The sequence below is a fragment of the Emys orbicularis genome, chromosome 2 (genome assembly GCF_028017835.1).
Source record: "Emys orbicularis isolate rEmyOrb1 chromosome 2, rEmyOrb1.hap1, whole genome shotgun sequence".
NCBI classification, from domain to species: Eukaryota; Metazoa; Chordata; order Testudines; family Emydidae; genus Emys; species Emys orbicularis.
This window is the reverse complement of record NC_088684.1, coordinates 142,183,403-142,198,137: the sequence shown is the minus strand read 5'-3', so window position 1 is coordinate 142,198,137 and position 14,735 is coordinate 142,183,403.

Here is a 14,735-nt window from a genome sequence, read left to right as displayed (position 1 = left end):
CTGTTTGTTCGCTTAAAGAAGGTAGATTTCCAGGGGGGCGCTGAGTAATTTTTTTTCTGAAAAGGGGGCGGTAGGCCAAATAAGTTTGGGAACCTCTGTACTACAGCATCAGATTTTTAATTCTACTTTGTATTAAGAAACTAAAGGAGGAAATCAAGAAACAGCCCTTGTTTAGCCTTTTTCATGAGGAGTGAGAGTAAAGTGGTTATGTTTCTATGGAAAAATTTTTACAGTGTTTAAGCAGTTTTTAAAAGCAACCTATAGAGTCCTGTAGCAATTCAATGTGCAAATTTATAAGACTGTTTTAAAAATTCTATATAAAGGATCTCATTCGCTATTAAATTCTATCTATAGGTTTTTAGAATAATTTCTACACAACCCTACTTGGTTTCATCCCTATTAAAACCTATCGGACTTAATAACAGTAAGGAGAAGTTAGAAGTGGGCGGGGAAAAAGCCCTGGCTAGCAAAGGAGTTTGTTTTTAAAGGATTTTGTTTCTCTTATAAGCTTGCACGGTGCTGATCTCTTTCCATACCCGTTGAAGTCAATATTCCAGCCGTCGAGATGTATTGGTATAAATACTTATGAAGAGTGAATGATAAGTTAAGAAAATCATCTAAAATTGCACAACTAGCCCAATGCAGTATGAATATGGCTTTTGAAATCTGTGTTTTGTTGGCTAGTTACTTACTACTTAAGACTAGAAGCTCTTTGGGGTTGTCTTTTTTTTCTGTATGTGTACAGCATGTAACATAATGGGTGCTGGGCCATTACTTGGGCTCCTAGGTGTCACTGCAATACAAATATACAAACAGCAATCACCATCCAATCATGGGAAAGAATGGGACTTACATAACCTACCAGCAGCGAACAGCAAGTCTTTGCAACGCATCCTTCAAGAAGTACGTCCAGCTTAAGAATCAACCTGGGAAGAAAAACTCACAACAGTTTTGGACTAGATTGGAATTTTGCAAACTCCTTGTGGACAAATGAAGAGCCATGAAAATAAAGGAGTAAATGATTCATTGCCAACTTGTTTACCCTCCCGTAGGGTGGAGCTCTGAGGTCAGTGGGACTTGAGCATGGACAGGGGCTCCGCTCTGCCTTGAAGGCCCAATCCGGTTCCAGCCAATGGGCCTAATCTGTGAAGAGCTAAGCAGTTCCTGCAAGATGCAGAGTGTTCTCCGTTCCCATTGAAGTCCTACTCTGGCATGTCTTCAGCCTGTCCCCCTCGGGTAGGGGATTTAAGAGGAGCTGAAGATCTGGCCTCTAGATTAGAGATGATGGATCATACTCTAGTGGACAGTCCTGCCTTGAGAGGCAGCATGGTCCAGTGGCTATAGCAAGGGACTTAGAAGACATGGTTCTATTTCCACCTCTGCCAATTATTCTCAGTGTGACCTTGGAGTCTTGGACCTCCCCGCTACGTCCCTCTATTTCCCCTCCCTTTGTCTCTTGTCTCTTTAAAATATAAGCTCTTGAGGGCAGAGGCTCTCACCAGGTGTTCATATGGACGGTTCCTAGCACAGATCTTGGCTGGCACCCCGAGGCACTACAGTCATACTGCTATTAGTGCATTGACTGGGAGAAGGACAGGATAACCTCAGCGATCTTTCCCCATCTGTGACTCTGCGTCGATGAATCAAACTGTATGAAAGTTACACTTTGCAAGAGCTTCCCCAGAGAGCTGAAGTCAAGCAGGGACCAAAGCGCAGAAGCACACTGAGCATGTAATTGCAACAGTCAGCGAGCATGGTTCTATTCAACCTATTTTTAATTGGGTGGAATGTAATTGATGGTTGTAACGAAGAAATGGGGATGATTTGTAACCCTTCCCCCTGGGCACCTACCATGAGATCCAGAGCAAGGCACACGTGCGAAAGGAAACAGCTGCCTAGGGGGTGGCTGAAACCCACATCACAGGTATTCCAAATGCTCTGCACTGGAGTGTGTTAGTATTAGGAATGCAAATAATAATTAGGGAGACATGGAAGCTATTAGTAAAACGTACCATGATGCAAACCTAGGGCTTGATCCAATCAGAGAGAATCCCATTGACTTCCAAGCGCAATGGATTGGGCCCTTAGCATTCACACTGATTGTGCTTGGCTGTGGGAGAGGCGTGCAGGGGGATTGGGTGGGAAAGCCGCCTTCTCCTTCCTCCCTGCAGGAAGTGGCTTGGCCCAATGGCAGTCTTTGTGTTCCTCTGCCCCCAGGGACTGCTCTGAACAAGTTGTGCAAGAGAGTATTCCCTTGTGTCCCTTGAAAACTGACTTTTCAGGGTGACTCCTTCCATTTGTATTTCAGTGGCTGCAACGTGAGCTCAGCCTTGTGATAGGAGCAGTCCGATCCAAGCCCTAAGGCCAGGTGTAGGGACACCCTCAGATCCCTCTATTATTTGCAGAGTGAGCGAGAGGGCTTGTGAGTACAGTAACTTTGGATCTAAGTGTATGAAACTTCATAGATTCTAAGGACAGAAAGGACTACAGTGATTATCTAGTCTCACCTCCTGCACAACACAGGCCATAAAACATCCCTGACCTAGAACTGCCCTGCCAGGGGTGTTTTGAACCATAGGCGCCGACTCCGTGGGTGCTCCGGGGCTGGAGCACCCACGGGGAAAAATTGGTGGGTGCTCAGCAACCACTGGCAGCTCCCCGCCCTGCCCCCCTGCCCCAGCTCCCCTCCGCCACCTCCCCTGAGCGCGCCGTGTGCCTGCTTTTCCCCCCAGCTCCCAACGCTTGCGCTGCAAAACAGCTGTTTTGCGCAGCTGGGAGGGAGGGGGGAGGAGGGGGAACGCGGCGCGCTCGGGGAAGAGGCGGGGCTGGGGCGGAGATTTGGGGAAGGAGTCCAATTGGGGCAGGGAGGGGGTGGAGTTGGGGCGGGGACTTTGGGGAAGAGGTTGGAATGGGGGTGGGGGGGACGGGGGCGGGGAAAGGGTGGAGTCGGGGCGGGGCCGGGGTGGGGGGGCGCGAGCGCCACCGGCGCTGGGGAAAGTTGGTGCCTATGTTTTGAACACCAAAAGTATAACTGCATTCAAAAAAGAATTAGCTAAATTCCTGGAGGACAGGTCCATCCATGGCTATTAGCCAAGATGATCAGGGATACAACCCCTTGCTCTGGGTGTCCCTAAACCTCTGACTGCTAGGAGCTGGGGCTGGATGACAGACTATCACTTGATAAGTTGCCCTGTTCTGTTCACTGCCTCTGAAGCATCTGGCACCACTGTCGGAAGACAGGATACGGGCTAGATGGACCATTGGTGTGACCCAATATGGCCATTTGCATGTTCTGTTTGAACTTTACCCAGCAGTGCTTTTCCAGATGAACAATAGAAGAACCAAGGAAAGGCAGAGGCTGTCTGGAAATGCTGGAAGACTTGGCACTCCAGAGAGGCGTAGAAAGTTCAGAGGGGGGGGGGGGGGGGAAGCGACTACAAATGGCCATGGGTAGCAACTTGCTTCCTGATTTTAGAGTCACTTACTTAACCCCTTGGGGGCAAAAAGGTTGGGAGTTCTGCTGCTTATACTAATCCATCTCAGCCCATAAGCTTCCTTCACCTGTGTCCTTCCCTAGGAAAATCTCTCCTGAAGCTCCTCATGTATCATTATAAGACTAGCACAGATCATAAACTAACAAAGGAGCCCTTCATTCCCTGATGCAGTGAGAGCTCCTGATATCCAAGGGAAGGGGCAAGCAGTTCGTTTTACTCCTGGCACCACGTGGTGTTCTTCAGTGATCGCTCCGTGCTTAGGGACTCTGTGTTTGCAGGAGCTGAGCTCTGCTGTCTTGTGTCCGACGCCAGCTGGCTTTGCATAACAAGCGCTTCATAGTGTCCCACCCAGACTCTGTCCAATGGGAAGCTCTGTCCTTAATGCACAGCCCCTAATACACAGGCGCACGGTGAAGTTTCTGTTCCCTAATGGGGTGAGCATAAAAATCAGGTTTCCACTGTGAGCTTGTGGCTCCAAATTCATTTATAGAGACTATTCTGGCTTCAGATCCATTGGATCAGATTCTCTGCTGGGCCTTTAGACCACTGGAGTCTCTCCGTTGACATTTGTCTTTGAATCCTGCCCTGGCGCCTGACCATTTAGAGCAGGCGGAGGATCAAGACCCCTATTTTCACAAATCTTCCTGACATTCATTAGAACATCTGAAGGCAGTATAAACCCTGCTGGAGCCACTGTGTTTAAAGATGCAAAGCTCAATGGAGTCAAGGGAAAGTCTCCAAAGCCAGCTTGAGAGATGGCGTTTCTTGCCCTGAGCACACAAGAACCTGTATTCCCGGGTCTGCACGGGCTCTCTGTTGGCTCTTTGGCGGAGTTCAAAGTGTTGGTTTTTAATCTATAAAGCTGTAGATCGAGATAAGACGTCTCTTTCTAGAAAAGAAGATGCTCTAGTTCATCCACAGGATACGGGCTTAACTCAGGATTTACTGGGCGCCATTCAACGAGTGGTGTTCCACAGGTCAGACCAGATGATCCTAATGGTCCCTTCTGGCCTTATGAAGCTATCAGTAGCCTAGGATCAGGGGGAGGGATAGCTCAGTGGTTTGAGCATTGGCCTGCTAAACCCAGTGTTATAAATTCAATCCTTGAAGGGGCCATTTAGGGATCTAGGGCAAAAATCTGCCTGGGGATTGGTCCTGCTTTGAGCAGGGGGTTGGACTAGATGACCTCCCGAGGTCCCTTCCAACTCTGATATTCTATATCTGCCTCTCAGTCCATGAACTACTGCTTCAGTTGAGATCGGAAGGGGTGCGTAAGTGGGAACACACACACACCGTAGGAAAGAGTGGGCTGCTGGCAGGGAGTTCATTAGGATGGTCACTTTCCTCTGGCATGCACTCTCCTATCCCAGTCTGAGATAACAGGACATCCAAAGTCCTGGGCTGAGTCTTCCTTCTTTTGAAGGCAGTGGAGGCTGAAGGTGGCTAAGAGTGGGATTTTATTGGGATTTGACAAAACAAATCATCCACAGTGCTGTGTCGTTAAGTGCTTGCTTTGCATTATGGATGGGATCCTTCTGGTTTTCAATTTTTTTGTATTGGTGATGACCCCTTTCACACAGCAAGCCTCTGAGCATGACACCCCCCCCCCCTTTATAAATTAAAAATGTGGGGGAGGGAATTTAATGAAGGCTTGGGGCTGTCAGCCTGACAGAGCTGACAGTTTGCGACCCCCATGTAACCACCTTGCGACCTCCTGAGGGGTCACGACCCCCAGTTTGAGAACCACTCCATGATGCATCTTTTAGATCAAAAGGTACATTCGTTTGGTCACAGCCTCCCATGCTGCTGAAGGACATTTTAAGAACACTCAGGTGGATAACCCTGACAGAAAAGTTGCATTCAGTTTTCTTTTGCAGTAGGTGAGGGAGGCAGTGTTGCCTAGTGGATAGATACTGGATTTGGGAGACCTGGGCTCCATTCTTGGCTTGGCCTTGGCCTGCTGGGTCACCATGAGCAAGTCCCTCAGTTTATCCATCTGCAAGATGGGAATTAAAATGCTGACCTCCTGTGTAAAGCTCTTTCTCTACTGGTGAGTGCTAGGGATTAGTGTTGTTGGAGGGGCTGTCCAGCCCTTGAGGCTGGAGCTAGAGGCACAGTAAGGAGACCTTTCTGCTGTCCTGCATCCTTGGGAATTCACTCTTTGGGCACTGGCTCAGCTGTCTGCTTTCCTGTAGCATCTGGGTTGCAACAATTTCAGCACTTATTGTCTCACTGACAGATCCTTGGCTGCCCTCCAATGGGGGTTCAAGCAGAAGATGGGAGTCTAATCTCCGGCATGGTGGGGGCCATTCTGACCTAATCCGTGCCAGAGTGAAAGAGAAGTTACTCACTAAAGTCAATGGAGTTACAGGAGTAGCCCATGAGAGCAGAATCAGACCCAACAATCCACTCTACAGCCTTGGAGCCAAATTCTACCAACAAAGATGAGCACTGTTCAAAGATGCCAAGTGAGACAGATGATTGAAATAGGTGGGCCTGATAGCAAACTCACCCATACGACTGTAACGGCATTGACTTCAGCTAGGGTGACCAGACAGCAAATGTGAAAAATCGGGATGGGGGTGGAGGGTAATAGGAGCCTATATAAGAAAAAGACCCACAAATTGGGACTGTCCCTATAAAATCGGGACATCTGATCACCCTGACTTCAGCACAGTTACTCCTGATTCACAGCGGTGTAAAAGAGATCAGAATTCAGCCCGTCTATTCGGAGCTGAACACACCCAGTGGCAGTTAGAATTTGGGCCTTCACCTCTGCCTTGTTTGATGCTTTGATTTAAAAGGGGGAATAGTGTCACTTCTTTTCCTCCCTGGGGTGTTGGGAATCTTAATTAAATGTGTGGAAAGGGCTTTGAGATGCTCAGATGAAAGGAGCTATAGAAATACAAGGATTATGATAATCCCTTTTCCCCCGCGTTTGTGCTGTGCCCACACACGACCCCACCCATTCACATGAGCTCATCCCGGCAGAAGGAAAGCCTTGATCGGCCTACAAGCGCCTCTCTCCTAGTGGACGTGCAGTAAGAGGAGTGGAGGGGGTGTGTTCATTCACATGGCTTTTAAATGGATGCCCTCTAAAGTGCTTAATCAGCTCAGCAGCTGCGGGCATCTGGTGCCACATCATGTGAAAATAGCTTCTGTGCTTATTCAGAGCAATCTGAAGGGACACCCCCCCCCCCAAGAAGCAAAAGGGGAGGGACAGGGAGAAAGCAATGCATTAATATCACTGAAACAAAGCTAGGGTGACCAGATGTCCCTATTTTATAGGGACAGTCCCGATATTTGGGGCTTTTTCTTCTATAGGCGCCTATTACTCCCCACCCCCTGTCCCAATTTGCTGTCTGGTCACCCTAACAAAGACACACAGAGGAATAAAGGGAGGCGAGGACCCGGCAGCTCTGGAAGGAAAGAGCTGCCTGCCTGAGCACCATGGCAACATGCCATCAAAACCCGTCTCCACGGCTGAATCACCCTTCCCAGTACGTGATCTCAGGCATGCAGGCTGGTGCGACTTTCCCTCGCCCGTGTCCTGGGATGAGAGTTTATGAGGAGAGAGCTTTAAGCGGAGGCATGATTAATTCAATCACATTTAGATTATACAGGTTTGAGAGCATGCCATCGTAACAGCGCCCGAAACAAGCCCTTCCCCCGGAATGACCTGGCCTCAGCAATCAGGTCTGACCCAATTATCTGGTCTCATGGTGCAATGGGCAAGCGAGGCAGCATCCGACAACAGACATGTGCTGGAGCGGGAACCAGAGCCCCTTGCTATAGCTCTGACAATAAGATGGAGAGAGAAGTTGGGGATGGGGTCACCTCTCTCTCCAGCCCTCCCCTCTGCCTGGCAGAGACAACTGAGCCTCACAAAGCAACTGGTTTTTTGCCTTCAGGATTAACTGAATTGTAACAAATTCTAGCCATTAAAATAAAAAATCCCAAGGGAGGCTGTCTACAGATCCTTCAAGGTCTTCACCCACCCCCCACTTGCAGTTCCCCAAGCGGAATATTATCAAGTTACTGTATATACTTCCCAGGCCTCCAGGATAAATGTTTCCAGCAACTTCATGCAAGTTTGCCAAGTGGCGTTCTTTCTTTAGATGGGAAAACAAAGGAACATAGTCCTTAGTCTATCAACAAATGCATTCCTGCTCTAAGGGTTGGTCACAAAGGAGAAATTGGTGTTTAAAATATTGGTAGCGCATCACTGGCCCATATGAGAGACCTTTACGCTAACTGCCCGGGCAGCACTTGTTAGAAAAGGAAAAAAAAGTTTCTCCAATTGAAATTGCAGGGGGAAATGGGTTTACTCAAATCTGAATCTTCCCATAAGACCAGGATCCAGATTCTGGTCTCCGTGCTGCTGGTATAATTTGGTGTCACCAAGATGCAGGGCCGGCTCCAGGCACCAGGCAACCAAGCTGGTGCTTGGGGCGGCACCTGGAGGGGGGCGGCGCGGCGCTCGGGCCGCCGGGGAGAGCGGGGCCACAGCCGGGCTCGCCGCCCTCCCCCCGGCGCTCTGGCCGCCCTCCCCCCCCGCGCCCTCCCCCCGGCTGCCGGGGGGAGAGCGGCGAGCCCCGGCCCTGCGCTCTGGCCGCCGGGGGGAGAGCCGAGCCCCCGCCGGGGCTCGCCGCCCTGCCCCCGGCGCTCTGGCCGCCGGGGGTGGGGGGGAGAGCCGAGCCCCCGCCGGGGCTCGCCGCCCTCCTCCCAGGGCTCCGGCCGCCCTCCCCCCCGGCGCCCTGTCCCCGGCCGCCGGGGGGGAGAGTGGAGCCCCCGCCGGGGCTCGCCACCCTCGCCCCGGGGCTCCGGCCGCCCTCCCCCCGGCGGGAGAGCGGAGCCCCCGCCGGGGCTCGCCGTCCCCCCTCCCCCCGGGCTCCGCCCCCCCCACGGGGCGGGGGGCGGGCGGGCGGAGGCTTTTTTGCCTGGGGCGGCAAAAAAGCCAGAGCCGGCCCTGCCAAGATGCATTAGCCTTTGGGCAAAGTTATCCCTGGGCTGATATGGTGAGGATGGCGTGGGATTATTGAGCGTCACCCATTAATTATTTCTTGGCTTTCTCCCAAGGCACCCGTCCCATGCTATGGCCAAGCCAAGACTCTGCTAAACCCCACATTTCTGAACCCCACAACCGATACAACCAGAGAAAAGAAAAAGCCTCTCAGTGTATCAGTCTAGCTAGAGCACTAGACAGTGCAAGTGTTAATAGTGATGGGTGCTACAGAAAGACCCAAAAGTCAGATATTGCATCTCCCATCTGAGGGATCTCAAAGCACTTGAGAGACCTTAATGGCTAGACTGTTCTCTTGCCTTGCATTGCCACAGAGGGATGCTAGGAAGGATGCCCTCCGCACCCAGATATCCCCTTTCCTCCAGGCACATGGGAATTCTCCACACACGCATGGGCAGTGCGTCATGGAGGCTGGGGGACGCTAAGCCTCCCCAAACCTCCACTAATGCTCGGTGCCTCGGCCCCGGACCGGGCTGCAGTGGGGCTCATGGCTCCTCTGGCTGGCCAGGGTTTGGGGTGGCTCAGGCAGGCGGGCCAGGGGCAGCTCAGAGCAGCTCAGACAGGCCCGTGGTGGGGGATTCAGGGCTCCTTTGACCCTGGAGGGTGAGAGCGGGGGCGTGGGGTGAAGTGGGGGTGGGACCTTGGGCAGAAGGGGCGGGGCAGGGGGGATAGCCTCCCCGAATGGGGGGTTCACGCACTACCTATGCGCACACGCCTTCCAAGGAGCAACTGAATCATAGAATCACAGACGATTAGGGTTGGAAGAGACCTCAGGAGGTCATCTAGTCCAACCCCCTGCTCAAAGCAGGACCAACACCAACTAAATCATCCCAACCAGGGCTTTGTCAAGCCGGGCCTTAAAAACTTCTAAGGATGGAGATTCCACCACCTCCCTAGGTAACCCATTCCAGTGCTTCACTACCCTCCTAGTGAAATAGTTTTTCCTAATATCCAACCTAGACCTCCCCCACTGCAACTTGAGACCATTGCTTCTTGTTCTGTCATCTGCTACCACTGAGAACAGCCGAGCTCCATCCTCTTTGGAACCCCCTTTCAGGTAGTTGAAGGCTGCTATCAAATCCCCCTTCACTCTTCTCTTCTGCAGACTAAACAAGCCCAGTTTCCTCAGCCTCTCCTTGTAAGTCATGTGCCCTAGCCCCCTGATCATTTCCATTGCCCTCTGCTGGACTCTCTCCAATTTGTCCACAAAAATAAGGAAGTGCTATTATCCCCCTTTTACAGATGAGGAACTGAGGCCCAGAGAGGCTATGTGACTTGCCCAAGGTCACACAGGAAGTCTGTGGCAGAGCATGGAATGGAGCCCTGGCCCCAACATGCCAGTCAGCAGAGCTGGCTGGCCCATGGGGATGGGTATGATACCAAGGTTAAAGTAAGAGGAAGCAAGAAAAAGCACAGACAGCTCCCCCAGCTCTGCTGAAAGCAGAAGGTGGGACCCCCCCTTCTCTGCCTGCCTTGGGGGAGCAGCACACCCCCAGTGCACCCCTACCCCATCTCCCTCTGCTCTTTGGCTGTGCAGTGAGATCTCCCCTCTCATCCGCCCTCAGTTCATTTTACTTTAACCACTGAAAAAAAAGATGGGGGGGGGTATTAAGAATTATTCCTGCCTCATCCCCACCTGCTACAACCAGAGAGCCCTGGGGGGCCCTTTGGGCAGCACAGCTTGTTGCTTCAAGCTGCGCCTAGCTGGCATTATCGTAGCCCTGAGGCCAGATCAGTGTGGGGAAAGTCCTCCCTCCAGAACTGCCTTTAGCCGTGTGGAGTCCGATGGAGATTTTACTTGGATTGTAAGCTCCTTGGGGCAGGGGCCAGCTTTGTGTTCTGTGTTTGCGCCACGCCTGGCACAATGAGGCCCTGAGGCAAATAAATGACAACCCTGTTTATTGTTTTTAGGGAGATTTCCACAGCGAAGGCCAGGCCCAGGTGACAGAGCCTTATGGTCCCTCCACGGAGCAGCTGAGGGAAAAACGGATGCTCAACATCACACAGCGAGTCCCAGAGCTGGGGTTATAACTCACCACTGCCAGCACGCGGCCCATGGCTCTGATCACGGTACGGTGCCCCCTTTGTACCTTCACTCTGCTACATTTCCAAGCGCTAGGGACCCAATCCTGCAGGGGGAAGGTCCCATATTTACTTGGCAAAGAAAGCAATCTAATAAATAAATAAATGAATGAAAACAAGCGTGTGTGTACGTTAGAGGAGGAAAGTTACAGAAAATGGATTTTAGTTTGTGATTTAGATAAACCCTCTGGAAGCTTACATACATTTTGAAAATTATACGCAATACCTGTACTCCAGGACCTTTGAACTAAACCTTTTATGATGATTTAATCAGTGTAGGTTTCTCTTAATGGGCAAGCTTTTATTGTAATCACATCATGATTACGTGAGGCAATAATCTAATGCACAAATAATACCGATTAGTCCAATCGGGAAAGTTTGCTTTTCAGTTCACACTCAGAAGGTATACGACAAAAGAGGCATGAAAGAGAGAGTCATTTTGTTGTTGTGGTCAGGTAGAATTTTGTTCTGTGCAACAAATTCCATGGAAAACGTAATAACGCTGAAAGTTTTGCCAAGTTCTTCCTTGCCACAGTCTTGGATATCATTGAGTTTAAAAATCATTCCGCCTACAGCCTTGGAGTCTTAAATTCCCACCTGCCTGCAGACAGGGAGGATCTCTTTCACAGGAACTCAGTGTAATTCATGGTATTGCCCTGCAGGCCAAGAGCAATTGTAAGGCTCTATGGGAGTGTATCTAAGGTAATTCCTATTGTACTTACCATTAAGTCTGCCACCACTTTCCACTGTGGGCTTAATTCTCAGCTAAGTAAGTCAGCTCAGCTCCTTTGACTTATACACGTTCACACAGATCTTTAGCTGGTGCATGTTGTTATAGTAGCACCTAGAGCCCAAGTCATGGATCACGACTCCTGATGTGGCGATCAGAACAAAATGGTTCCTGCCCCCTGGTTACAGAGGTTGGGTTTCCAACTCTTGTGACTTTTATCTTGCGCCTTGCAAGATTTGGTGTGTTTTTTAGCACCCTCACTGCCAGATTCATGTGATTATGTGAGAATCTCAGCTTTCATTTCCAAGACAGCTTCTAGCCCTGAGTGCTGCAGAGAAAAGCTTTAACAAGGTTGACCCTAAAAGCTCAAAAATCAGGAAACAAAAGTTGCGGGTATTTAGTTTAAAATGTAAAAACAAAACAAAGCATGATACAAAATGCTAAGAGTCCCTGCACTAAAATATTACAAGCTAAGACAGAGTGTGAAAAAGGAAATGGTATCTCCAGTTTGTAGATGGGAAGTTAAAGCCCAGAGATTAAGTCACTTGCCCAAGATCCAACAGGATTAAACCCCAGGTGTCTCCAGTCTCTATCCACTGCCATAACCACAAGACCATCCTTTCTCTCAGATACGGCACCATTATCCTATTCTCTCAGATATTGGTACCGTGATTATCCCCATTTAACAGACAGGCAAAGAGAGGTACAGACACAGGAAGAATTCAAGGTTTCACAGCACATGAGTGGAAGCCCTGGGTCTAGAACTCAGGGTTCCTACCTCCTCGTCTAGTGCAGTGGTTCTCAACCAGGGGTACATATACCCATGGGGGTACTCAGAGGTCTTCCAGGGGGTACATCAACTCATCTAGATATGTGCCTAGTTTTATAACAGGCTACATAAAAAGCACTAGTGAAGTCAGTACAAACTAAAATTTCATAGACAATGACTTAGTTATACTGCTCTGTATACTATAAGCTGAAATGTAAGTACAATATGTATATTCCAATTGATTTATTTTATAATTATATGGTAAAATGAGAAAGTGAGCAATTTTTCAGTGATAATGTGCTGTGGCACTTTTGTATTTTTAGGTCTGATTTTTTTAAAGTTTTTAAGTGAGGTAAAACTTGGGGTTACACAAGACAAATCAGACTCTTGAAAGCAGTACAGTCGTCTGGAAAGGTTGAGAGCCACTGGTCTAGTGGACCATGATACCTCCCCACTATTTGATGGGTCCGAGTGGGAATAAAACAAACCTAACCAGCAGTTCCTGGACCAAAGCATGGCCTGCAGTTCCTCCAGATTGACACCAATGTAACTTTGACCCCTTGACTTTGATGGCAGTTGTTGTCTGCTTGCTCCAGGCCAGGAGTTTGGCCCATGCTGTTTTTTTGGAGACACTTTCTATTGTTTGAAAACATTTATCTTTGCAAGCTCCAGCACAACTGAAGCACTTAGGAAAGAAGTGTGCTGCTGATTCGAACAGCTATAACCTGACATTGCTTCCCCTCACCGAACGGGCTTCCACCACCTGAACATCTTAGGGAAAGCTAGTCTTTAAAATCACTGGCATATGAAACCTTCGCCAAGCAGAGAGAACAGAGTGGGCTTTGTTTATTCCACTCTGCTACTGCTTCAACAGGAGACAAAGTGCTGCATGGTGGCTGATTGAGGCCTGGTCCCCACTAAGCCCCCACTTCGGACTAAGGTACGCAAATTCAGCTACGTTAATAACGTAGCTGAATTCGAAGTACCTTAGTCCGAACTTACCGCGGGTCCAGACGCGGCAGGCAGGCTCCCCCGTCGATGCCGCGTACTCCTCTCGCCGAGCTGGAGTACCGGCGTCGACGGCGAGCACTTCCGGGATCGATCCGGGATCGATTTATCGCGTCTAAACCAGACGCGATAAATCGATCCCAGAACATCGATTGCCTGCCGCCGGACCCTCCGGTAAGTGTAGACGTACCCTTAGAGTATATCTTCTGGTATGTCTGCATTTAGATCAGACCAGAAAAAAATGTGACAGTTATATAACAATAAGTGCTGCAAAGAGAAAGATCTGTGATGGAGCGGCAGGCTAGGCTCAGACCTAGTCTGAATTAATCAGCGTAGGAAGGGTACATGATTGTAGAATGCAACCATATGTCATAAAACGTCAAGACCTCCGGAGCTGGTCCAAAGTGAGAAATAAACCACTGGTTAGCGTCGCCATTGGGTTGTTGCTGTAGGCATTTTTACCTGCCTTATATTGCGCCACTCCGCTTAGTGTCTGCTGCTGGTTCTGTACGTTAGCTCGGGGCAGATTAACTTGGAACAATGAGAGGCCCAAGCTTGGATTTTCTTCCCCTGAAAATCAAGCTAGTTGTGTGACCCATCTGCAGGATCTAAGTTCACCCCAGCAAACAATTCCATCCAAGGCCTCCATTTAGGCACAATAAGCAATATGCAGACTCATGGAGTTAAATCTTGCCCAGTCATAGACATCCGGAGGGTGTGACTTGCCTTTGGCACACCGGGCTGAGAGTCACCACCTGTCTCCAGTGTGAGGGAATCTAGCCTGTGCCAGCTGGGTGTTCACATCCTAGCTCATCCAGCCTGTCGGACGCTCAGCCAATCTCCTCTGGCGACACCAGCCCCACCTTTGCCCTACGGGTTGATGGTAAGCGCACCTTATCCCCTAAGTCACTTCAAAAGTGGTGTCCATCCCCGGATCACTGGATACCCACGAAGTCCCAGCTCCGCCATTCCCTAAGGAACAGCATGCCCCAGTTTACCAGCTTTACTTTAGACACCACTCCTGTATCACCCACCGCCCTTGAATTCAATTTTATTGAGGAAAGAATAGAGACTCAAACAGAAACAAGTGTGAGTGATGGAAACAAATGGTTACGTACCAAAGAAAATCACAAAACGTGAACCGCAGCCTACGCTTATTAATAGGGACTTTTTCTATCTGATAAAGTGGATTCTCATGAAGCACCCCCATCCATCAAGGTACCTCCTCAGTGAAAGGATCCAGACTGTCCTCCACCCGGTGATGCACTGAATCAGACTTTTGTCTTTATTCACAAGACTGTTATATTGTTCCTTTGCACTTCCAAGTGGTTTGGATGTTTATAGTTTATCTTTGATGGTTTTCCCTTGACTTTTTGGGTTTGGAGTAGACAGTTGAGCAATACGTTACATAATTGGCAAGCCAGGGAGGGATGACAACTTCCTCCTGCTTGAATGGCCAACGTACCTCGGATGGGTGACCTGTGCGACGTGGCGGTGATGACCCACGCCTTCCGCCTCCTGACGTGCCCGGACCTGACAGTGAGGAGTGGTCAGAAAACGCATCGCCAGGGCCCCCTCCGAGCAGGATGTCGCCACTTACCTCAGCGACTCCCTGGAGGCTGAGTTCGG